We start from the raw sequence: 23,399 nt of genomic DNA on the forward strand, positions 1-23,399 counted from the left end.
CCAAATAGCAGTTCCTTAGGAAAACGCTGCCCTTACAACACGCTGTTTTTACTCCTAACTTAACTTGACTGGACTTATTGACTAGCTGGTATTTCTGCTACTGCATTTGAAGTCTATCGATTCTTAGAAATATGAAATGAGTTTCAAAGAGGTCAGAATGTGACTTTGTGTCCAAGAGAGACACAAAGACATTCAGAAACACTAAAGGGAGCAGTGGGAACTACAGAGACCTAAATGAGGTTTCTGGTTCGCACCAACAGAGATCAGTGGCTTTGGAAGGTCGCTGCCCGTTGGCAGCCACATGCCTCACCCAAAAAGAGGACAAGGGCTGAACCACTTCCCAGCAAACCGGTGCCACACTGAAAGAAAATGCTGCCCAGTCTGTCGTTCCAACTACCACCCCTCCACTAACACACATTTTTGGGAAGATGCTCTGAGGACCCAAGGTTGAAATGTCCTCCTCCAGTGCAGGGCGAGGTACGTGCTGGCAGGGAAATCTGGAGGGAAAATGCTCAAAACAGGATAGAATTTGCAGAAAAGCAGGATGCCTACACACTCCCAAAGGCACTGAGCTAAAACGGATCGTTACCAAAGACTGGAGAGAATTTAAAAGTTTGGAATAAACTTACATTGCCAAAAAAGGAGAATTAGTAGAGAAAGAGGCTGAGGATATCAGAAGTAGCCTTCATTTCTGAAAGTACAGAAGTGGATGTATTCAGTGAGAAGCAATTTCTCAAAATGATTTGCATTCCATGTTGAAAAATCTTCGTTGAGGGCTGAAAAGAATTTGAGGTTTATGTCTGTATCGTCTGGAATGAACATTTACATTCTATGAAGAAGAGAAACTGTATTTTTCAGATGTGAGCCCTCTGAGGCAGGTAACAAATAAGATATATTTGACAAAGGAAGAAAAGCTTTCCCACAAATCTGCTGTTTTTCTAGCCCCCAAATGGCTGCAATCTGCCTTCAAAGCCCTCTTTCAGGCTGATGCTTGCTTCACGATCTGTTAGCTTTGTCTAAACCACTCTTTCTAATGGTAGTCCAGCTTTTTCCTTCTGACCTCTGCTGCACTCATCAGGTATCAGGCAACAGTCATCTGGTCCTTCTGGCATTGTTGTCACCATATCTGCGTGAGCCACTACCTCTCCTGCTGCCAGGTCATTCTAGGAAGTACTTGCAGAAAAGACAGCATAGGGAAGACAATGTCTAGGATTACTGACATGTTTCTGATGTTTACTGCTACTACTGCTGTTAATGTGTGCTTTTACTGAAGAGCAGAACTCACGTATTGTGCTCAGCTTACAAAATCTTGCATCTCACCTAAAAATAACAGTAATTACGTCCATACTAGAAGGACTAAGCACAGAAAGCTCTATGATTCTTTAACCTGAATAATGTATTTGCAAAGTTGAAAAGCAAATTGAACTCAGGTAAGTGATCAGATCTGACTGGGTTTGAGAACAAACCGCTCAGTAGCAGATTTCTGACTCACAACGTGGGCATCAGTAAGTCCCACAATGGGTCTGTTGAACCACAGCAGCTGACTTGAAGACCACTTTTTACGGGGTCTGAGGTCAGCAAACCAACCTTTTAAAAACGTACTGGAAAGTCACCAGCTCCCTACTATTGCTGACTGGGAGAAGGCAAAAGTCTGCAACAGAAGGGAGTAGGGCAGAGGTCTGCAGTGCTCAGAAGCAAAGAACGCACGCAGCGGAACAGCGGAGTGAGCAACAAAAAGCAGCTCCACCTTTGGAAAAAGAGGTGGGATGACACCAAGGCGATGACAGGTGACGACACCAGGAATATGCAAACGCCAGCACAGCAGACCAAATCCCCACTCACAGTACTTCAAGGTCCCAAAGCGGGCAGGGTGACGCTGTAGCAGAACGTGAACAAACCACAGCCTGAAAGATGAAGGGAAAGTCAGTAACTGGAAGTTGTGCGCCAACGAGGAGCAGCGCTAATTAGCTCCAAAGGCTACGAGCAGTCTCTTGAAAATGGGCAGAAGTGAGTGAAGTGCTTCAAGTCAGTGCTCACAGTGACCTTCTTTCCAACTAAAGGATTTTGCTGTTAAATGCGTGGGGAACCAACAGACAGCAAAAGAGATGGCCTGAAATATTAGCAGCCTCTACAGCTGTGCTGAAAAGCCTTTTCACATTAGAAAAATACCTTCACCGGAGCACCTGAACAATAGTGAGGATTTAAAAAAAATAGGGAAGTCTGCACAGGGTGCTGAGTAAAGCTGAACAGAGCTCTCCTATCGTAAAGCTCATCTCCTACATAAAATTCTTGTGTGAAATACAGCAGACATTAGAGGAAGGGGTGAAAAGGCTCACAGCTCTGTGAAAGATAAAAGGAAATGCAGAACTAACAGCAAGTGGACACTCATGGGTCACCAGAGAAAGGGGAAAAATATAACCCTTTGTGATTACAGTCGAGCACAAATAAATACATAGGAAAAAGAAAAACATTTTCTGTTTCCTGTAAAGAGTAAAGTTGGGGGGAAGTGGACTATGCCAAATATTTCTCTCTGCTGGAGGCATCAGCGGGGTTCTGACAGACACGTTAGGAAAACAGAGCACACGTTTGTGCATATTCAATAGCCCCTATGGGAGACATAATTTTCTCAGGCAGCCATTTGGGTTGTGTTTGGCACTTGAACTGTTTCATGGGCTTTGATAGCCTAGGATCTGCGTAGGTGATGTTTTGTTCTGCGGGAGGAGAGCAGAAGCACATGACCAAAGGCTCAGATCAGCTTCTGAAAGACCCAGACCAGTAGAGCTCAACCAACAAAACTCCTTTGTAATGGAAATGCCATACCTAGGCATGAAATTAGAAAAGCAGTGTGTACAAGGAGATTACAATGAGATTGAAGTCATCCCCAGTATTCCTGCCCTAGCAGAAAAGAATGCAAAGTTAAGATACCTTCGAGTAGTGAACTGTCTACCCAATTTAGCTGCCCAAGCAATCAATGACAGATCTTTATGTGCAGGAGCATTTTGCAGAACTAACGTACAGATCTTCACAGGGAAGCTGAAAGGAGCTAATTAATAGCCCCAGATAAACAGAGCTAAGTGCAAAACTGGACATAGATCTTTACAGACCAGTGCTGACCAAGCTGAATTCTCTCCTTGCACTCTCACTAGCACTTACGACCCCAGTGAGGCATAAAGATTAATGCTTATACAAAAAGCATTTGTGTTCCACTTTTCATGAATTGCTGGTAGGCTGACTGCTTGAATGTTTTGTCTGGTTTCAATTAGAGATAGTACTGGTCTTTACATACAGCCTTAGCTGGGAGTAGTTTTGCTCCGGACAGTTCAAGCTACTAACACCTCCACCCATTCACAAGGAGCCTGAAGTGACACTTTTCTATCATTATCTTTACCATCATGAGCAAGTTAACTCAGTAATAAGTCAGCCTCTGTTTACATTCCCAAATGACCAGCTCCATTCCTGTCAGCAGGGCTGCCCTGCCTGCGCGCAGTCTGAAGCCCTCTGGTGCCCTGAACCCCAGACTGTATTTGTAGTTAACCCACAAATCACTGGGCAGGCAGGGGATGCCGAAAAGTCATGTAAATTCTCTTTGTACCCAGGAGGTGTGATGTAAGAGGCTTCAGGAGGAATTTTGAGGCTTTCCTGGACCACTGGATGCTTCCCAGGGCATCACACATACCAAACAAACTTTCTTAAACTCTTCTGCTACGTGCAGAGGGGATGCCACGGGCCTCTGTCATCACACCAAACACTCTGGTGAGCTGAATGCACTCACCAAAAGCTGCACAGGCCAGCTCACTGTGTGAGCAACAAGCTTCTGAAGATGTGTGTGCTGAGACAGCACCTAGAGGGAAGCATCTTCCTGTTTGACTCCACTCGCTCTCTTAATTAGGTTTCTGTGATTGTACAGCAGTAGGGAAAAGCTGGCTTCCTTTGGAGAGACACTGCAGAAGTGGCTAATGTACATCTTCCAACATCAAGGCCTATCTAACAGTAGGAAGAGTTCCCCAGCCACCACTACATACCCACAGAAGCTTAGGGCTGTGTGCTAGGGTTCATCTGCCTTTCCTAGGAAAAGTAAAGAGACACAGATTTGAGGACTGGACTCCACATGGAGTCCATGCAGTCGTACACCTGGGATAAAGCTGTTCTCCAAAACGACCTACAGCAAGCTCTCAAAGGAGAGGAGGGGCAGAGGGAGAAGCCTCCACAGCCTGTGCCTCTCCTCCTCTGCAGAAGGCAGGCACAAGGACCTGGTATCCTCCTCCCTGACTGGGCACGGAGAACAAGTGCTGCGTTATCGCTCATACAGCACAGATTTCATGTCACATGTCTGGACATAACCTTAAACCTCCCTTCGTTTCTGTGGAGCACAGCAATACCTTCACAGTGCTTCAGTGTCATTGTTGGACTCAGCAGACCTCCTTCAAGACCTAGGGGTGGAAGGTTCAGCACAAAAAAGTATTTTACAACTAAAGTAAGGTAAAAGAGGACATCAAATAATAGAAGCAGCCTGAAGGTGCGGATAGGATTTAGAGAGATGTAATATGCTTGAGAAAGGTGAATCTTAGGCTTAAGGGCTGCAACTGATGTCACCCCCTCACCCCGGCTGACACCGTGGCACTGCAGAGCAGGCCGTGCCATTCCCCCAGCCAGCTCCCTCAGCAACAGCTTCTCAGAGGTGCCTTTCTGCGTGGAAGCTAAAGATCATTAAAATCTTCCAGAGGACAACCACGAGACCCAGCCAACATTCCTTCCTTCAATAAATAAAACAGTTTCTAGCATAGGCGGCTCTGTGAATTATTGCAGAGCACATAATAGTCCCTGTATTTCCCTACACAATCACTATGCTCCCCAGATCTAACTCATTACTGTGCTTAGCGAAGCGCTTTGAACTGCCTCAAGCATGAAAAGCACCATATAAGAACAAATTTTATTCTCATAAAAAGGTATTAAGGCAAGTTAGAGGCACTATTGACACACATGATATGTTATAATTGGCAAACGTTCACAAAGGCAAAATCCAGATTTGTGCATCAAGCTGGAGGGTACCTGTATGCACGTGGATTTTGGCATGAGTGCATCCCCTCCTCTGCCCTACAGCAGCCCCAGCCCACACAGATAAGCTCTCAAGCTGCTTGAGAGCCACAGCGAAACAGCCCTCTTGTTTAGGAGGAGAAATCAGCACTCTGCCTGACCTGATTTTAAAAGGGCACACGAACATTGCTGCCTGATGTCTGGCATTATCCATCTGCCCGTCAGTCCTTCCTGACCCATCATTCCCACACAACCATCAAGCTAGCATCGCACCACCACCAAGGATCAGAACTGCACCCTTGCACCTTAGCTGAGGCATGTTCCTGTCTCACCCTGTCTGCACAGCAGCTCTGCTCAGCTGTGACCTGCAGCACCCTCTGTTGTTCCCATTCTGGGCTTCACCCAGCCCTTGCTCCCTGCCAGGACTTCTTTCCTGTTTCACTTTCTGTCTTCCAAAAGGCTCTGTCTGTCCTGGCCCGGACTCTCATTCCCTGCTTGCTAGTCTTGCCAAATACACTTAAAAAAAAAAAAAAAAAAGAAATGGAGAGACACTGTAGATGAAGACTGAGACAGCTGAAGTCCTTCTTGTTAGGCACAGCTTGAACCCTAGTAAGTTCTAGTGACCCAGAACTCCTTTGGAAGTGTGAGGTCACGTATCTACCTGAAATTCTTCATGTCAGTACTGTGGTTAAGGATGTTACTGGAGAAGCCAGGAATGTTCTTGGGGCTGGTGGTGGTGGGCAGAACTTTTGCGTGGGCCTACAGGAAAATGCAGGGCTGCCCCAAGCTGATGTCATGTCCCAGAGGGACATCAGAGTCAGCACTCTCACTGCCTTCATTGCTGGCGACCAAGAAAAATACATTAAATATTCAAGGGAATATTGAGAAATAACAAAAACTAATACAGAAACCACAGTGCTATGTGCTTCAGGCACATGTGTATGCACGTGTCTGCAGCCTGCCCAATGGACTCATGCAGTCATGCAAGCTCCTGGCCCAGAAGCTATGCTCAATCCCTCACACTTTCCACAGCCCTGAATTCCTTCTTTAAGAAGGAAGCCCCATGGCCCATTTTAAAGCACTAGCAGCTGCTTTTGGGCTAGACAGCACAGGGTTTTTCAACAGGTTTCAGCAGTTTCTCTTTTGCTATGAGGTATTCGGGAAGCTGCAGAGGTCACTCACTCATCCCAGAGGAGAAAACTGTGCCCCATATCATGGGTTCATCTGTGCACAATGGTGCTGATGCAGCTCCAGGCCTGCCTTCCTGCTTCGTGGTCCATCACACAGCCTTGTGAGCAGGTGAAGGAGAGGCTAAGGGAAACCTCCGAACACCTGAAGTGCTTCAGACTTCCTATTCCATGGGAGTGAGGAATGGGGAAAGCATACATGCGTTGTCACCTTCTCCAAAGTCTGCACACCGACATCCTTGTTCACTTCTTATTCTGGCACTTCCACAGGCTTCAAGAAGAACTGAGCTCAAGCCTCAGGATTTAACCCATGACGCACCTCCACATAAAAGATCTGCATGGAAGGAGAGGTCACAGGACAGAAATGCCATTCTGCAAGGACCTGTCTATGAGATGGAACACTGGGCCCATGGCGACAGTTGTGTTGAGAACAAATATTTCTAAAGAAAAGGTTTGGTGCTTGCAGTATTTCTGGTTCAAGCACACAGGAAACACTACTTGAGAGCCTTAAATTCAAGTGTGCACTAAAAGGTTTTTTATACCTCTCAATCTAGTTACATTTTCTTGGCTGCCCTCCACTCTGCCCACAAAGTGCTACAGGAAAAGGAGGAAACTCCTATCAGCACGCACAGAAGTAGGGACTTTTCTTCCTTCACATAGTGAAGAACTATTCAATGGCAGTACAGTCCCACTGGTCCCTTTCCCATGTGCCCAGCGGCCTGCCTGTCCTCACCGCTGTTTCAGCTGAGAATGAATTCAGAGCAGTGACCTTGGTGTTGACCAGCAGGACGAGACCTGGACAAGTGATGTGCTCGCACAGCTTCATTTTTAGATCTTTCTCTGTGGGAGAAATTGAGAACCGCAGATGTTCCACCAAACCTACTCATCCAATTACTGGAGCACTTTGAAAAGGTGATACGGATCAGCCTCACACCCCAAGCTTCTTCCTGAGCGTACCGTGAGCGTGCAGACGCTGCACTTCTGAGAAGCACCAAGAACCAGACAGATTAGCTTTGTGGCTTTTGCTCATTGGTTCTGACTTGCTTTTGACTTCTTGCCTGCTCCCTATTAACACCCCACGATGCAGTTGTGTTTGACTTCACTATAACAAACCCTGATTTATATGGCCTCACACAATTCCTCCTCCTTTGTGTGGCCTTGAGAACGGCCTAACAGGCATACTAAAATGGAACCCATTTAAATCAGTCACTACCGAAGTAGCAGACAGCTTCAAAGAGTGTTATCTCTGTGAATCAAACTTCACTCTTTCTGAATAATCTGTTGGTTTTGGTTTTTTAATGAAATGTAGCTTATTGGGGTTTGGCAGATGCTGACACATCCTCCAGTGAGTAGACTTAACAAAAAAAACAGGTGAAAGCATGACTAAGGTTCACAGAGCTGCACAATGGAAGGGAGAATAGAGCCCCAGGAAAATCAAATGTGCTCCATTCACCATTCAGTCACTCAATTACAAGTATCTGAGCAGCTGTCCAGTGAGAGGAATTCAAGTTCCCTATTCTGTGGAGCATCTCTGAACACCTCTGATGCTATTCCACGGGCGCTGTACTCCTTCCTGTACCCGTTATCTATGGATAATGTGCCCACTGCTTACCACGCTGCTCGTTTAGGAATGTGGCTTTTCTTTGGTACAACGTGAACACTACAACCATGTGCTGCACGTGCCAAACAGGCAGGGTGGGGTGGGCTGGCAAGGAGGAGAGAGGCTTCGGCTCAGAACGACAGTACCTATTTTTAGGCTCCCAAAGCTGTGCTGCTCCCACTCTGATCTGACGATCCAACACGTGTCACTCGAGATGTCACCAATCCCAGGCAGCCGTGACAGTTTGCTGGGCGTCAGCATCCTGGGGGAGGGAAGCAATTTTTCTGAAGTCTGTAGCAGGAACAAACTGTCTTGTGGTAAGTGTAATTTGATTCATGTTATTTAATAGTTAGATCAAGTTGGGTTTGGGTTGGGGTTTTTTTGTTTTGTTTTGTTTTTTGTTGTTGATTTTTTTTTTTCAGTCTGAACAAATCATTGTAATACAGGAGATATGTACCTGGCTTATCCCAGTCTGACAGCCCCCCCCCGAGACACATAAAATAAGGCATGACTGGGGAAAATCCATGTCCCGGGTCAGTTCTGTGTAATGGCCGTGTTCACTGGGGGCTGTGCAGTACTTCCATAGCACTCCAGATGCTGCCGTCCTGCTCCTTCAGAGACCCAACCATCCATCTGCTTTGTGGGAAGAGCCCTCTGCTCGCCCTAAACCTGCTACCAATGTAAGACAGGGGTTAGCTTAGCCCTCCCAACACTCCATGGTGACAACTATTCATGCACCTGAATCCTTAGGCACAACCCAAACACAATGCCCACCTGCAGCAAGCACAGTCAGGTTGTGGTCACAGCCACAGACTGATCTGAAAAGCCAGAGCGACCTCAAAGCTGAGCGAGCTGAAGGAGGAGGGGGCTGGCAGAGCTCCTCTGGGCCAGCAGAACGCCACGTCACCCACTGCCACTTCTGCCAACTTCAGCCCAAATTCACCTGGATTCTTTTCCAGCAGATGTTGACTGGGGGCACGGCACCATTTTATTTAATTGAGGTGGAGTTTTGGTTCCCACAGAAAAAAAACCTGGAACGAGAGTATATTTTCACCATCAGTGACTGCAGACTGGTAGAAAATGTCCGCGCTGCTTCTTTCTGCTCCACTCTGTGCCTTTGAAGTCATGGTAACAGCTTTTGGATTCAATCCTCTGATGAGACTCCTTGATTTATTAGGTAAAACATCTGGAAAAAATGAAGACTTGTGGCAGTGTAAATCCTCCAGAAGGAGCAGAGAGGTTTCCTCTGAGCTGCACTCCTGTCAAAACTCGAGGAAACCTGAGCCCTGGCGACTGTCTCAGGGCTGCCTGGCGGTTGCAGAGCTGCAGCCCAGAATGGGCCCGTTCATGTTTCACCCACTGGCCCAGAAAGCAGCAGGCAGGCTGGGCTGAGGCCACCAACACATCAGCCAACAGCCTTCAGTGCTGGGATCGTGCCACAGCTCACTAAATGCTTTTCATACGCTCTTGCAGCTTGAATGTCGGTAGCAATCCTGCCCTTGACATTAATAAGGTAGCTCCTGTTATAAATCACTGCATACTGTGGAAGCAGTATGAAATGTAAAATACCTCTCTCTCTCAAAGAAAAAGGCAGCTGAGAAACACAGATTGGCCAGAAAGGCATAGTTCAGGTCACTTGTGCTTCTGTACTGACGAGGGGTGACTTTTCCATTCCCCAAATACAAATGGAGCAACACTGGCTTCAGCAGGAGACAAACATTTCTACCCTTGGATAATGCTGATTTGGATGGACAAAGCCTGTACAGGTAACAAACAAGGAGACCTGCACTTTGTAAAGTGGATTTGGGAAAAGCTCTGAACGAAAGCAGATAAGAAGAGAGGAGGAATGGAGCGGCAGGAGCAGCGTGCTTTGCTTTGGAGTTGCTGCTGCGGGCTTCTCCAATGGATGAGTGTGCAGGGGCACACGTGTGTAAAATATCAGTTAGATGATGGTGAAGCTAGAAAGCACAGAGGTACTTGACTCAGAATTATTTACTCTCTGCCTCCTCCATACACCAGCCACATTCCAAATTTCAGCATTCATGCTTTTCCCCCAGAGAACCATCTTTTGACAGTTATTTTCTCATCTAAATCCCCCTTCCAGCCATTTGAACACCACAGTTCAAACACCAGCCTGAGTGCCAACGTTCCTTTTGCAGGGGGTGTGGCACTGGCAGAGGGGGTGGGGGGAGACTGGGGAGTATTTTTTTAATCAGATAAATAATCACTGGGAAACCAGCCACTTCTCTCCATTCAATTTATACTCTATGGGGAATCCACCTAATACCCCTTCTCCGAGTGTGAAGCAGGACGAGATGCTGTATCAAAGCAGGGAGGAATGCAAAAGATGGGATGGAGTGCTGGGAAAAAACAACCTGAGGAAGGGGCTACGCAGAAGCAGGGAGGCAAGAAGCAAAGCTGGAGGCATCTCTTCGGATGAAGGAGGAAAGGAGAAAATGGCAAAATGGAGCGAGCTCAGCTCTGAGCAGGGTTAGATGAGCAGCAGGGCTGGTGTCAGGAGCCTCGCACCTGCAGGGAGGCAGCAAAGCTTGATGCAGGTCCAGAGTTGTGCGGGACACAGGTTCCTATGGAGCGCTGCCCAAGTCTACAGAACCAGCAGAGTGATTTCAGCCCAGCTCCCAGCAGAACTGGGAGCACGCCAGTTCACCCCACCAGTGTAATTGGAACTGATTAATGCTTTGTTGGCCGAGGACTGGGAATGGAGACAGCTCCCAGCACATCAGGTTTCAGACATGCTTGCAGGGCAGCACGTCTGGGCAGCCTGCCCTGCCGTCTGGGCATACCTTTTGTTTTGTACTGCTCCAACACCTCAGGCCCCAACCAAGACAAGGCTGCATTGTGCCGGGCGCTGCATGTGCACGCAGCAAGACGGGCTGTGTCCTGAAGAGCTCGCAGCTAACCAGACAGACAATTAGAGGTGGGGAGTGGAAACAGGTGCACAGAAAAGGAAATGATTTCCCTAAGCTCACAGGTGAGTCAGTGTCCAAACCAAAACCAGAACGTGGTGCCTGATACCAGGCCGCGGCACTCGCTGCTCTCCCACGTGCTAAAACCAATTCTGCCGTTACGCTTCTCACTGACTGCACATTACAGAGTTTGTGAGGAACTGCAGGGCAGAGGCACCTGAGCGGCGTCACAGCATGCGTTCCTGGCCTTTTCTTCTGCTGCTGAACAAAGAATGAAAAGCTTCAGCAGGAGAGTTGGCAGTGAGCTCAGGAGACAAGAAGGCTTCTGAGCAAGGTTGCCCAGGTTTTGGGAGCGACTGCAGTACACAATGGTAGAAAATAAAGGAATCGACTCAGCAGGAGGCAAAGGGGAGCAAGTGGAAGAGTAACTGGAAAGCTGCAAGGAGAATATGGAATGGCAAGCAGAAATGAGACAGAAGGCAAGAAAAAATACAGATGTGTATAGTCTGCATTTTGGATTGCTTCCTCAGAGATCTGCTGAGCACCTCTCCTCAGGAAAGCAGGCCTTACACATAGTCCAGTTATTTGGGGCCCAAAACAAACAAAAGGGATTCTTTCAATTCAGAGCTCGCTTCTATTGCTGGTCCCCTGATTTTCTGTCTCCAAGTCCAAACTGCTTGAAGGTGTTGTTTCCAATACCACCATTTCCTTTCCCAGTAAAGTTTATGGTTAAAACAACAGAGATCCAAACATGTAATTAAAACCTGTCCAGCATATCTACCAAATCAACTTACTTTCAGACTTCAATTAACCTCTGAGGTTGTTGCTTGGAATTACAAGTCTCCCTAGAAATGCTGTGACCGCTTGTGACAGGACAAAAGGACAAAGGCAGCCCATGGGGTGAGTTATGGGGATCATCTTAGGGGAGTCTCATCCAGCTCAAACATCCTCAGGAAAGAAGGAAAAAAAGAGGGAGAGAGAGCAACTTCTTGGTATTTTCTCTTTCTAGGAAATTGAGAAGAAAATGTAAATCTCTTCCTCCTCAGATATTGGGTTGTTTTGGGGTTTTTTTTGTGCGTGTTTAGAGTCCCCAAACATATGTGCTTTATTAAAGCACTGCCCATTTCATAGGCTTTATCTTGCACTGGGTGATCTCTGGTGGTAGAGATATTCAAGCTGCTTTGTACATTTAGTTGTCCCTAAGTGTCTTTTTGGCAGACTGTTCCAGATTATAATGATTTTACATTAAGATTCAGGGACTCAGTAATCTCTCCCCTCCCAATCCCCAGCAACAATAGAAATATCAACTCTTCAGCTCTAAATCAAACACAAATCTCTTTGAAATCCTCACCTGGAGCCATCTTTCATAGGTCTCTTTTCCCTGAGACTGTTGCGATCCATGGGATCTGCAGTAGTCTCCCTGCTGGAGGAATAAAAACAGATGACATGAATCAGGACCTCTTCTTGACAGGAACGAGGTGGAAGGGCTGCTCTCGGACAGCAGGTACACCATAAATTGCTGGTTAAGCCTCGCCAACATTTCTGGAGACGCATTGGGCTGTGGGAGGTTTGGGCTGCTCCATTCTTCCACGTTGGTTATCATCTTTCATTTCTTTTACACCTGATACCATGTGGTTTACAGAAATCTCTCTGGACCCAATAAACCATGGATGTGAGCCTCCTTATTCTGTTTTCTTTCTTCTCCTGCCCTTCTTCATTCATTTCCTGGCTCTAAAGCTAAGCAACCAAATCCCCCAGGGTTCACTGGTAAGCAAAGGGCAGGCAGAAATGGCAGGAAAAAGAGTCCTGCCCAAGAAGGCAAGGAAAGGGAAGGGGAGGGGAAGGGAAGGAAAGAGAGAAGGAGTCACCAGACCTCTTAGAGTGGAACAGGTCTGCCTGTCTGCAGCAACTCCCAGGCTCTTTTACACACAAGGCGAGTAAAGGACAGGGAAAAGAGAATGTATATAGCCAGAGATCTGCATCCCTTCAGGAAACGGTTCATGCACTGCTTCTTAGGGCCAGCTAGCAGCACTGGGAGGTTTGTTGTTACTCGGCCTGCAGGCCTTGACAGGCTCTGTCAGCGCTGGGCTCCTCGCTTCCCTCATGCCAGTCCCCTGGGTGCACCTGCAGGAGGGCACGGCTGGGTGCACGGAGCAGCTGCCCGCACCCCTGAGCAGGCTGATGAGCCCCGATTCGCCTCACCGGCACCGCGCTGCTGGAACATGTGTGGCAACGAGCAGCTCCTGAGAAGGAGAAATCCCCAGGCCTGGTTATTAGGGATCCCACAGATCGTATTCCCCTGCCCTTCCAGCTCATGCGCAGGTCCCAAACAAATGGCAGCCCATGCTGATTCGGCGTGGCAGGCGTGCTGCTGGCCAGCTGGCTGCTGCTGCTTCTCCCAGGGGATGGGAGGCTTTTTGTTCAGTAGTGGGGGTGGCAATTGGGGTTTCTTTTGCCTCCATCTGGCCATAAGCCTTCGGGTAATTTGGGGGAATTTCCTATCAATGAAGCTCTCATCGACTGACAGTTTTAAAAGCAATTCAAGGGGAGATAGGAATGACACCAAGATAAAAATGCAATCACAGAAAGGTTGGGGAAAATCTTCTTTCCTTCACTCACAAATTTCTTTATGCTGGAAAACATCCCCCTTTCCCATATCCTCCAATTTGCTACAGGTTCTAACATGAACAGCTTCTGCTGGGAATAGCCAACTGTGCCAAAATACAATAGCTGCTGCTCCTCCTCTGTTCTCTCCCCAGATTATCACACGTTTCAGCTATTGACATTGCCCAGAAAATGGAAGTTGCTCAGTGTTTACTAACCGTTCTGCTCCTCTCTGCTCTGCACGGCCCTCTGTGGGGCAGCCAGCTCTGCTGTTTACCAGCCCATCTGCTTCTGTTGCTTTTCTCCACCTGAAGTTGCAGCACTCTGTTCAGGGTATTGCTCACAGTTGTGTTGGGAACTGCAAAGAGCAGAACAGGATTTCAGGTGGTAAGGAAGCAGTATGGAGAGAAGAATACAAATCTGTTCTTATCTAAATAGACCTAAAAATAATGAAAACAAGAATGAGATGGCAGAGGAAATTCCAAACCAAGGGTGGCTTTGGCAGCACAGTCATTCCAACGAGAGTTTTCCTTCTATTTTTATTAGAACTTTAACATTTAGAATCAAACCAGAAAGGAAAATAACACGTGCTCCAGTGACCATTTCCCTGAAATTACACTGCAGTTCCCCACATTTTCAAGTCTCTAGAGGCAGAGCTACAAGACTTCTTTGCCCAAACCTGTACTGCTGCTGCGAGCTGTTTAGTTGAGAGTTCTCTATGCAGTTTAATTCAAGGCCACGTTTCCAGGGATAAGAGGGGATCTTGGGAGTCAGAAAGATATTGGAAACCTGTCTGCCTACACTGTGAGCACCTGGAGGCAACCCTCAGAACCAGAGCTGCTGTCCCAGCGGCTTGAGCCTGCAAGCATGGCTGCAGGAGGGAGCAGAGGGGGCTCTTCAGAGTTTCAGGCATTTGAACGCTCTCTGTAGCCCAGCTAGCCAGCCAAGCATGCCATGCTGCAAGCCTGGGCAGGCTGCTGCAGACATCCACAGGCTGTGTGCAAGGCAGCTGCGTGGATGGGAGGGAGATGGCTGAGGAGCACGCTGTGCTCACAAATGCTGGTGCAGATCGAGGGAATAGCTCTGAGAGCCGTGTTCTGCGTGCCACAGCCTCTGTGCCTGGCTCAGGATGGGGAAAGGGACTGCACTGCGATGTCTGGGCACTGCCTTGGCCACCGGGGATCAGCAGAAGGCGGCAGTGACTTTGCTCCCAGTTCACAGCATTGGTGCTTAGCTTGGAAGAGAAAACAGAAACATTTTGCAGAACATACACACATTGAAGTTCACTCTCTGCATGGGCAAAGCCTGAGAGGGACAAGGAAATGCTTGGAGGTGAGGAAAATGTAAGATCTCAGGAAGAACACGCTGCAGGTCCCTTCTGTCCCATGCTGCACGGGTCCCTTCTGTGCTGTCTGATCACTGATCTCCGCCAGCTCAGGGTCAGAAACGTGCCTGGCATAGAGAGGAACGTGATGTCCCAGTTGGCAGCTTCCTGGCTCTGCCTCACCAGCTCAGCATGGCGTGCACAGATCACGTCCCAAGTCTTGGGGCTATTGAGAAAAGATGCTGTGAGCTCCCAGGAAGGGAGGAGCCTGCCAAGGCAGTCCCTCTGAGCAGCTAGGTGCAACACGCCAGCAGAAAGCAGTGCCTGTTGCAATGCTGCAGCTCTCGGGGCCTGCGTCAGGACCTCTCCACACACATGCTCTTCATTAGCGCTAACCCAGGAGCAGAAACGAGCTGAGAGCTAAAACTCCAAGAGGATTAAGCGCACGGATGCGAGCTCTGATGAGAGGAGGGATCCAACCTGAACTTTCTCCAAAACACGCAGTCAGATCTGGTTGCTCTGGTTTGGATCTGAATCTGGCAAGATGGAAAGCAGTGCAGCGAGATGCTGAAAGAGGGGAGCAGAAAGAAAGGAGAACAGTTCCCTCCCTCTCACCCCCAAAAACGCAGTGGGCCCAGAAGCGTGCACAACGAACTTGTCTCCTTTCCCTCACTCCGCGTTACATTGTTCGCTTTCCTGCAAATTGTTTCCACATTCTGTATAAATAACCCCAGTGCCAGCGAGGGGGAGGGAGCAGAGGGGCATGGGGAGAAGGGGGGGGAGGAAATCAGACGTCTTTGTTAGTTTTCAAAAAGAAGGTGGAGGATGGCGAGCAGCAGTTGGGAGCCGGGGCCTTGGCAGGCCGAGCAGAGAGCTGCCATGGAGCTGTGTTCAGACCTGGAGGAAGAAGAGTAAACACGGGAGAGATTATATATAATTACAGACAATCATGTTGCTGGGGATAAACAGGAATCAAAAGCTGGGAGGCACTGAAGTCTGGCACATCCCCAAGCCCAGAACAGAAGCCAGCCAGCAAGAGGCAACGCGGCTGGAAAGTGCTTCCCCTTGGGCCTGTTTTCAGTTAGCTCAGGGGCTGGGGTTTTTTTCCCTCTTTTTGGCTTGAAGCGTTCCCCCATAAAGAGACGCGCCTGCTCAATGGGGAACAGGAGCCAAAGTGAAGTCAGCAGAATCCTTGTCTGCAACATTAATAGATTACTCTGTGAGAAACATCAGGAACGTTTGGAAAAGATACAGCCTGCTGAGGTCAGCAAAACCACCAACAGGAATTTTGGAACAAAAATGGCTTCGGAAGCACTCCATAAGCTGTGCCTGCATGTCCTGTGGGCAGTCTCCTTGTTTGGGGAAGTGACCCTGCAGCGGGACGCAAAGGGTGGGCTGCACCTGATGCTCCCAGCTCCCCTGGCTTCGGGGTTTGTGACAAAGCATCCAGGTCAGAACTGTGCTACACTGGCAGCAGCAGCAGCTTTGTATTTGCACAGCCTGGCAGAGGGAAGGAAGAAGATTCTGCACGTACTGGAGATGCTCTGGTCAGAAAAGCAGGCGCTGATGCTCCAAGCATTGCAGCCTGAGGTGGGTGATGCTGAGCACTCAACAGCGTCCTGCAAAGGAGGAGGGGGAAGCGATGAAGGAACAAAGCCGAGAAGCAAACTCAAAGGCATATGGCCCACGAGGTTGTTCTGTTATTTTTGTTGGTTTTTTTTTCAGAGGGGCCTTGAAGGATTTGAAAAAGGAAAGCAGCCTGGCTCAGCCTTCTTTTCCTTGAAGGCTCACTGGAGAGTCAGAGGGAAGGCGACATCGCGCCAAACAAAGGACGGCAACCTCAGCCGCTGACAGGAGGAGGGTGGTTCGGCGAGGCAGTGTGAAAAGCTCTCTCCCAGGCACTATTTTAAATCCAAATAGCTTACAGCCTGCTGAATTCTTAAGCCATTTTCCTCATCTCTCAGCTGTTCTTCATTGAGAATTCAGGCACATATTTCAAAGCAGGAACACGGAGAGAAAAAAATATATAAATCTATATACAGATATATACAAGAAATAACCAAACCAGTGGTTAATATCAGTATAAGAACACAGGCAGCAGGGCATGCACAAAGGCTCTTCTACCTTCTCTCTTTCACTGAAGGTACTCTGAACATCCTTTTCCTAAGGAAAGAAAATTGATTTTTTTTTCAGGGAAATGACATTTGCTCTATGAGAACAGTGTCACAGTTTGGTGGATGACACCATTATCTGGCTACCTGCGTGTAATATTTTAAGTATTTTCTGTGAATTCATCATCGTGAGCATTTTTCCACCAGAATTTCTTATATTGACAAATCCTTCACCAGTGGTGGGTATGTGTGGGACATGTCTGCATGTGCAAAAGTGCAAAATCTCTGTTGGCCATCTCAAAATGTAGCGGTGACACAGACGAGGTCAGTTTAAGCACAAAGCAGAAGCCACATTCAACTCAAAGCTGCTGGAAATAGATTAGAGAGGGCAGAGGAAATGGAACTGGAAGGGGTTAAAAAAGGCTTTTGAGGTCCAAGCCTTTTCTGCTATAAATTTACATTGACTCTGTGAGGCCATGTTTAAGCAATCTGCACCCACACAGAGTTGTAACAGTTCCTTCCAAACATCAGATGTGAGCGTACAGAACCAAGAGTAAAACCAAGGTAACAGAGGGGTCCCAGCAACAAGCTGGTGGTGTCCACATGCCATGCTGGGCAGAAACAGCACCTGGAGTTTGGCAACATGGTGAGAAACAGGATAGGGAGCTCCCAGAGCTGGCCCTGACTCCTGTCCAAGGAGAAATGAGGTTACTGATGTCCTGCAGTCACAGGTGAACATCAACCACAAGTCCCTCACATAGGCAGGCCCCCAAAGAGCCACGCAGTGTTATCAGAAAGCAAGAATTAGAACTTTGTCAAGATGGAAAGAGCAGATCCTCAAGAGAAATCGCGGATTTCAGAAGCAATCACCAAATCACTCCGCAGGCACCTCGTTGTGACTCACAGGGCAGGCAGGAAATCAGAAGAGCTCCACCTAAAGAGAAACACACAGCGAGTGCTCCCAGAAAGAGCCCTTGGTGGGGTAAAGCGTCCGTCCTTCCTTGTCTCTGCCTCTTTTCCTAAGGCAACAAGCAAAAAAGATGAGTGTGATGTTTGCATCACTACTTATTTTTGCCTTGCAAAACGTATTTGCATGTGCTGGAGGAAAGGTTTCTTTTGGCTTGTCACAGAATCCCATGGCTGGTACGTTAGCTGGCAGTCCGCTTTGGATGGGCTCAGGCAAATCCAGCAATCCAACCTCTGCCTTTGCTGTCATCCCCTACACATCCACTTTTGAAATAATTATTTCCATGGCTTATGAAATAACTCATGTCACCAGCAGAGTGATGAGAGCAGCCCTCCAGGCCTGAGCTGCCAGGCGCAGGCACCTTTCAATATGCTGCCTGCAAGAAGTGCAAGGTTTTGTTCAATGAAAAACCCACCCTATTTTGAGCTTGTGAAGATATGTGGCTTGAAGACATAAGCCTCTCTATACTTAATAATACACATTACTGATTTCTCCCTCAGAAAACCTTCAGTGAACAGCCTTTTTTTGTTGAAATCTTCTGTTACAAATATTGGTCATTCACTGAAAACATAAAGCCCAAAAGATGCAAGCAAGCAATTTTATAAAAAGTTTGTATTTCTGCAGCAAAGCAGGCATCTCCAAAAAGGCACAACAATTTGCTGTACACTGATTGTCAGCAGAAAAGCAACTCTGATGGTGAGTTTGTAATTAGCCCATATAAATATGCATGCAAATGGGCATTTCAAAGGGAAAAGTTATCCCTCAAACAAAAACCCATCAACAACATAAGCTACAGGAAAACAGCAAGCAGGAATGTCCTCATCCTGACATGTACAGCAGCAGATAAATAAGGCCAAGTTATCCTCTCCTGCCCCACCAGGGCTCCCAAATGTCCAGCAACAAGCTGTCTGTGATACAGCCCAGGGGCTGCAATGCCCAAGCTGCATTGCTGCTGAAGTACCAGTGCCTGAGTTCATTTGCTTTCTCCAGGAGAAGATATACTGGATAATCTGCCTCACACACCTGTATAACGGATGTGACACAGAGGTCTCATCATTTAAAGGATGTATTTGTACACGGCATCCTTTGAAATATCAGATTGGGAAACCAGGTGGATGCTGCTGCTGCTGCACATCTGCATGGCTTGTTCTGCAAAGCAGCAGGGAGGGAGGAGAGACGGCCAGCAGGAGAAGGGGACTGAGGTGCACACAAGACAGAAGGAAGACAAAGGGAAGGAGGAAGATCAATTAATGATCCGACAGCAGTGAGAAAACAAGTACAAATGGGGTCCCCAAAGTTAGCACACGGGCTGCACGAGGAGCCGGATCAATAGGCGCTGTGCGGAGGGAGCCCAGCGCGGGGTTACGGCGGCCACGGTGAAAGTCCCCAGATTACAATAAAGCAGCTTGAAGGTGACAGATTTCATTGTTGAAGGTGATAAAATTCCATGTGGCACGCTGCAAAACAAGGGCTGGAGCTCAGCCTGCAGAAAAGGAGGCGGCACCTACACAGCGCATGTGGGGCTTCTCTCCCTCTCCTCTCCATGGAAATTAGGACAGAAGTGCCCAAGCTGTGCACCACGTTTCCTCACCTTTGTGTCTCTGTTCTCACAGTGGAAGCACATGAAGCAAAGCAGACAAAAAGTGGGGCTGTCCTCCATAGAACCCTGCAGCAGGCAGTCTGCTGCAGGCGGTGTCGGCATGAACCAGTTGGCCATGGCCCTTCTGCTGCTTGTGCTTCATTGAAATGGTCTCCCACGATGCTGATGGGAGCCACCCCAACACGAATAAGGTGTCCCAAAAGCTTCAGGTTTTGTTTTTCCAAATAAGCCCTGAATGTCACTGCATAGGTAGAAGATACATTTAGCAGAAGTCCAACCTTCACTCCCTTTTCCTCGTCCCACACTTTGCTGCAAATGCTTTGCAGAGGGATGCTTTGCAAAGGACAGAAATTTCGGTCCCACAAGAGGTTGGTTTGGTCTGGATGCACGACGACTGCTTGAAATCCAGGGAAGACTCAGCAGCAGAGATGTGCAAGGAACAGGAGAATCAAAGCCTGAGACTAAACTAGCAATTAGACGAGCCCCGGAATACATTCAAGCCGAATCAATCCATACAAGAATTTCAGTCACGGTCTGCTCATGCCCACACTGCTTTCCTCCCTCCCTTTCTCTCCCACAACCCAGGGCTGAGATCCAGCACTGCTGTCTGCTTCATCAGAATATGCAAGAAGTGCAGTGACAACGTGCCTCCGAAGATGCTTTATCAGTTTTGCAAAGTCCCAGCTCATCCTCCTCTTGTGGATCTATTTACATATTGATGTATTTATTCCACTCTCTCCACCAGGCGTGCCCTGTGAGATTAAACCATTTTATTTACAAAGACATTGGGGTTGCAACTCGTAACAGAACTTTGTGTGTGCTTTCAGATTGATGTCTGAACAGACCAGAGAGTCCTCGTCAGCGATTCGGGGGCAGCCGGGGGGAGGACCAGTTAAACCCCATCTGTATAAACCCGTCAATAGCTGCTGCCACTGGGAGAAATGGATTGGGATGGTGGGAGGTGCAAACAGGCAGAAGGGAAAGGTGATGGGCCAGCAGGAGCAGTGATGGATAAAACATGAAGAAATGTAGCCAGCGTGGCTGACCTTAAAGAGCAGTTTTTGGAGGAGCTTCAAGGAAACATGTGGGCTCCTAGGTTTTGCTCCTGCTCTTCTTCAGCCGTTGAAGGAGAAAAACTGTTCCTCTCAGTGGGAACAGCTGCAAGGGACAGGGAGAAGAGAGAAATGCCTTGTGAGAAGAAAGCCAGCGAAAGGTCCTTCAGGAGAGACCACCTGTGGCTGCCTTCATGCTCCAGGCCCTTCTACAAGAGCTTGTCCCTGAGCAGAGCCTTGTGGAACATTCCTCCTCTTTCCATCAGCGCCTGATGGGCTCTGTTTGTCAGCCATCTCTTCTCCACACCCTTTTGGGTAGGAAGGCTCTCCCTGAAAGGTGCAGTCCAGGCCAGCGTTTGCTGGGCAATGCCACTGAGCACCAGTGAGTCCTGCAATCAGAACAGCTTTCAGCAAAGCACACGACTGCAGGGATCAGCACCTACAGGTGTACGAACCTGCAGCACGTGCTCCTGTTTGAAGGACGTCTCTCAGAGCACTGCAGGCTCCTGGAACAGAGCAGCTGAAAAGTCACCTGCGTATTTAGATGGGTACAAACGCAGCCTGCTCCTGACAGCAATCCCATCGGTGCCAGCATTCCTCTTTGCATCTCTGACGTTTCAGAATTATATTTAGAGAAGTGCACAGGAATTAAATTTTGACGTTCGCTACAGAACACTGTTATATAAATACTCTGCGCCACCTGCCCAAGGGTCTATTGGTAAGGCTGCATCGTTGCCTTTAATTAAACAGGCACAGGCAGCCCAAGGAAGGAGCACTAAACAGCATCCTAACCATCTTAGAAGTCCTCACTTGTCTCCCTATTAATTCTCACCCTGATCTTTTGCATAGCGCTATCGCCAGGCTAATTAATCACAGGTGCGAGCACAAGCATTAATTGAAACAGTGACTCATTTTTTCTTGCCCGTGCCCAGCCATTTCTAGCCTATAGGAATGCAGCTACTCCCGTTACTTTTATAATTATTACAAATATAGAGCCAACAACACGCACTACATTTTGTAGGCATTAAAAAAGACACGGAATTTGGCCCGAAGCATTAACAATCTGGTGCACATTCATGGGACTGATGAATGTATTTCACTGACAGTCAGAAAATGCATTCCCTGAATCATTTTAATTCAGGGAACCGTATGAGGATGAACGGTGAAACACAGGCTTTAGGAATCCAGCATCTGCAGTTCCTCTGGTCAACAAGTCTTGGCTGCTCGTGGCTTGTTGGGACTTACTCCCACAGGGCATGGCATCTCCAGATCAGGCTGTCCCTGGAAAATCATACAAGATGGCTCTCAAGTGTGTATTGCTGGGGTAAGAAGTGCTTCATCCTCTGAGTCTCAATCTGTGAACTCTACTCACAGCCTTGCTGTCGGGATGAAAAGAAGGGAGGTGAACCTTTGGAGCATGGTGCGTGTCGGAGACTCCCAGCACGGCCAGAGCTGTTGGCAGACACTGAGAACAGGACGGCCACAATTCCAGACACAGGTCCTGCCTGGCCAGGCAGGCAGAGGGAGCACAGAGGAGCTGACGTCGCTGTAGCTTTTGCCACAGGGAGTTTGGAGCCGTTCAGCTTGGTGCTGGGTGAGACAGTGCCTTCCCCTGGCACAGGATAACGCAGGGATGGAAACCAATGTGCTGCACAAGGGGTAGGAAAAACTGCTGACTGTGTCATGCTGAGAGATTAGATTATAAATGTATTAAATGACTAACGTGCATTATACATTCTTCCCAGGCCAAACCACCTGCATACACAATGTGTGGCTGTGATGTGGGGTTGACAGGTTCAGGCAAATGGTTCAGGACTAATTTCCAGTGTCAGACTGGCAGAATGTGTTCCAGACAGAGGGAGAGATGAAGCCAAAGCTGTGAAACACTGCTTTTTAGGGAGAAAACAAAGCTAAAATTTGAACAGCCATAAAAACACACAACCACAGTAAATATTTCTTTTCCTTGCCAGCACAGGGACTGGGGAGATAAAGAAGTGGCTGAAGGAGAACTGAAGGTGAGCGCCCATTATTTACTGCTGCTGATGATGAAGGAGTAAACCCCCACGTCATGTTTTCCTCCAGGACAACAAGAGCACCGGCCTGCTTCCCAGCCTGGCTAGCTGTTATGTTCCCCTCCTGGGGTGCGTTTTACGTGCTGCTTCAGTGCAGTGCCGTTCTGCTTTTAATTGTTCACAAGCACACAAAGCACATGGTGTTCTCCTGCACCACTGCTGCACTCCCAGCAGATCAGATGGAGAAGTCGCCTACCAAGACAGAGGTTTGGAGAATAATATAAAAAAGATCTACAAGGGTTTGTGTTGTTGTTGTTGCTTTTAATATAATATACTTCCCTCTGCCTGCTTAAAAGCATAGGCTTGTTTGAACTTCCTAGGGAAGTCGGGAGCACTGAAGAGGAATTGGCAGGCTCCAATCTGGCTGCTTTTCCTTATTATGAGAAAATACACTCTTGTCTCATTGTCTAAGGGTATGAATTCCTCATCTCATATTGTGTTTGCACAGAAGCGTGAAATGTATCCTGAACACTGGTCTTCATCCACACTTCACAACGTGAGAACAACGAGGGCAGTGAGAATGGGAGCACGGCAGAAGTGGGGGAGCTGTGTGTGCGCCGAGGCTGCAGCTCTCGCGCTGCATTCACCATAGCCATGGCATTGAAAGGGAAGCAGTGGCACAATTCTTCTCCAGGATGCTGAGGAGCCCCATTCTGTGAGCTGTTGCCCCTGTGGGAAGCTCCCTCCTCCTTTTCCGTAAATGTTCCCCCTGCTGCCACTGAATCACCAAATAATCTGGAGACCCGTGGGAAGGGAATTAAATGGTGGTTATCACACTGCCACGTTCTGCTCATTTTATTTGTTTTAAATGACCATGAAAGCAAAGTGGGGAGAAAGAAAACACCCAAGTGGAAAGTTAATTGAGCTACTGAAATGTCTTTAAAGGAGCACTGTGATGCCTCAGCTCCCGCTGGTGGCATT

At 48.0% G+C, this 23,399-nt stretch overlaps 1 long non-coding RNA gene across 1 annotated transcript in view; it reads right to left on the reverse strand.

Moving 5' to 3' along the window:
* Positions 1–23,399, reverse strand: part of LOC128075462 (uncharacterized) — a 33,503-nt gene that overhangs the window by 4,332 nt on the left and 5,772 nt on the right. The window contains exons 2-5 of the long non-coding RNA XR_008203838.1: positions 13,571–13,710; positions 12,100–12,171; positions 8,765–9,007; positions 7,968–8,083 (exon numbers count right to left, since the gene is read on the reverse strand). This is a non-coding gene — a long non-coding RNA (uncharacterized LOC128075462). The remainder of the gene's footprint in view (positions 1–7,967; positions 8,084–8,764; positions 9,008–12,099; positions 12,172–13,570; positions 13,711–23,399) is intronic.

The sequence above is a fragment of the Tympanuchus pallidicinctus genome, unplaced genomic scaffold, assembly GCF_026119805.1.
Source record: "Tympanuchus pallidicinctus isolate F22 unplaced genomic scaffold, pur_lepc_1.0 scaffold12, whole genome shotgun sequence".
Classification (NCBI taxonomy): Eukaryota; Metazoa; Chordata; class Aves; order Galliformes; family Phasianidae; genus Tympanuchus; species Tympanuchus pallidicinctus.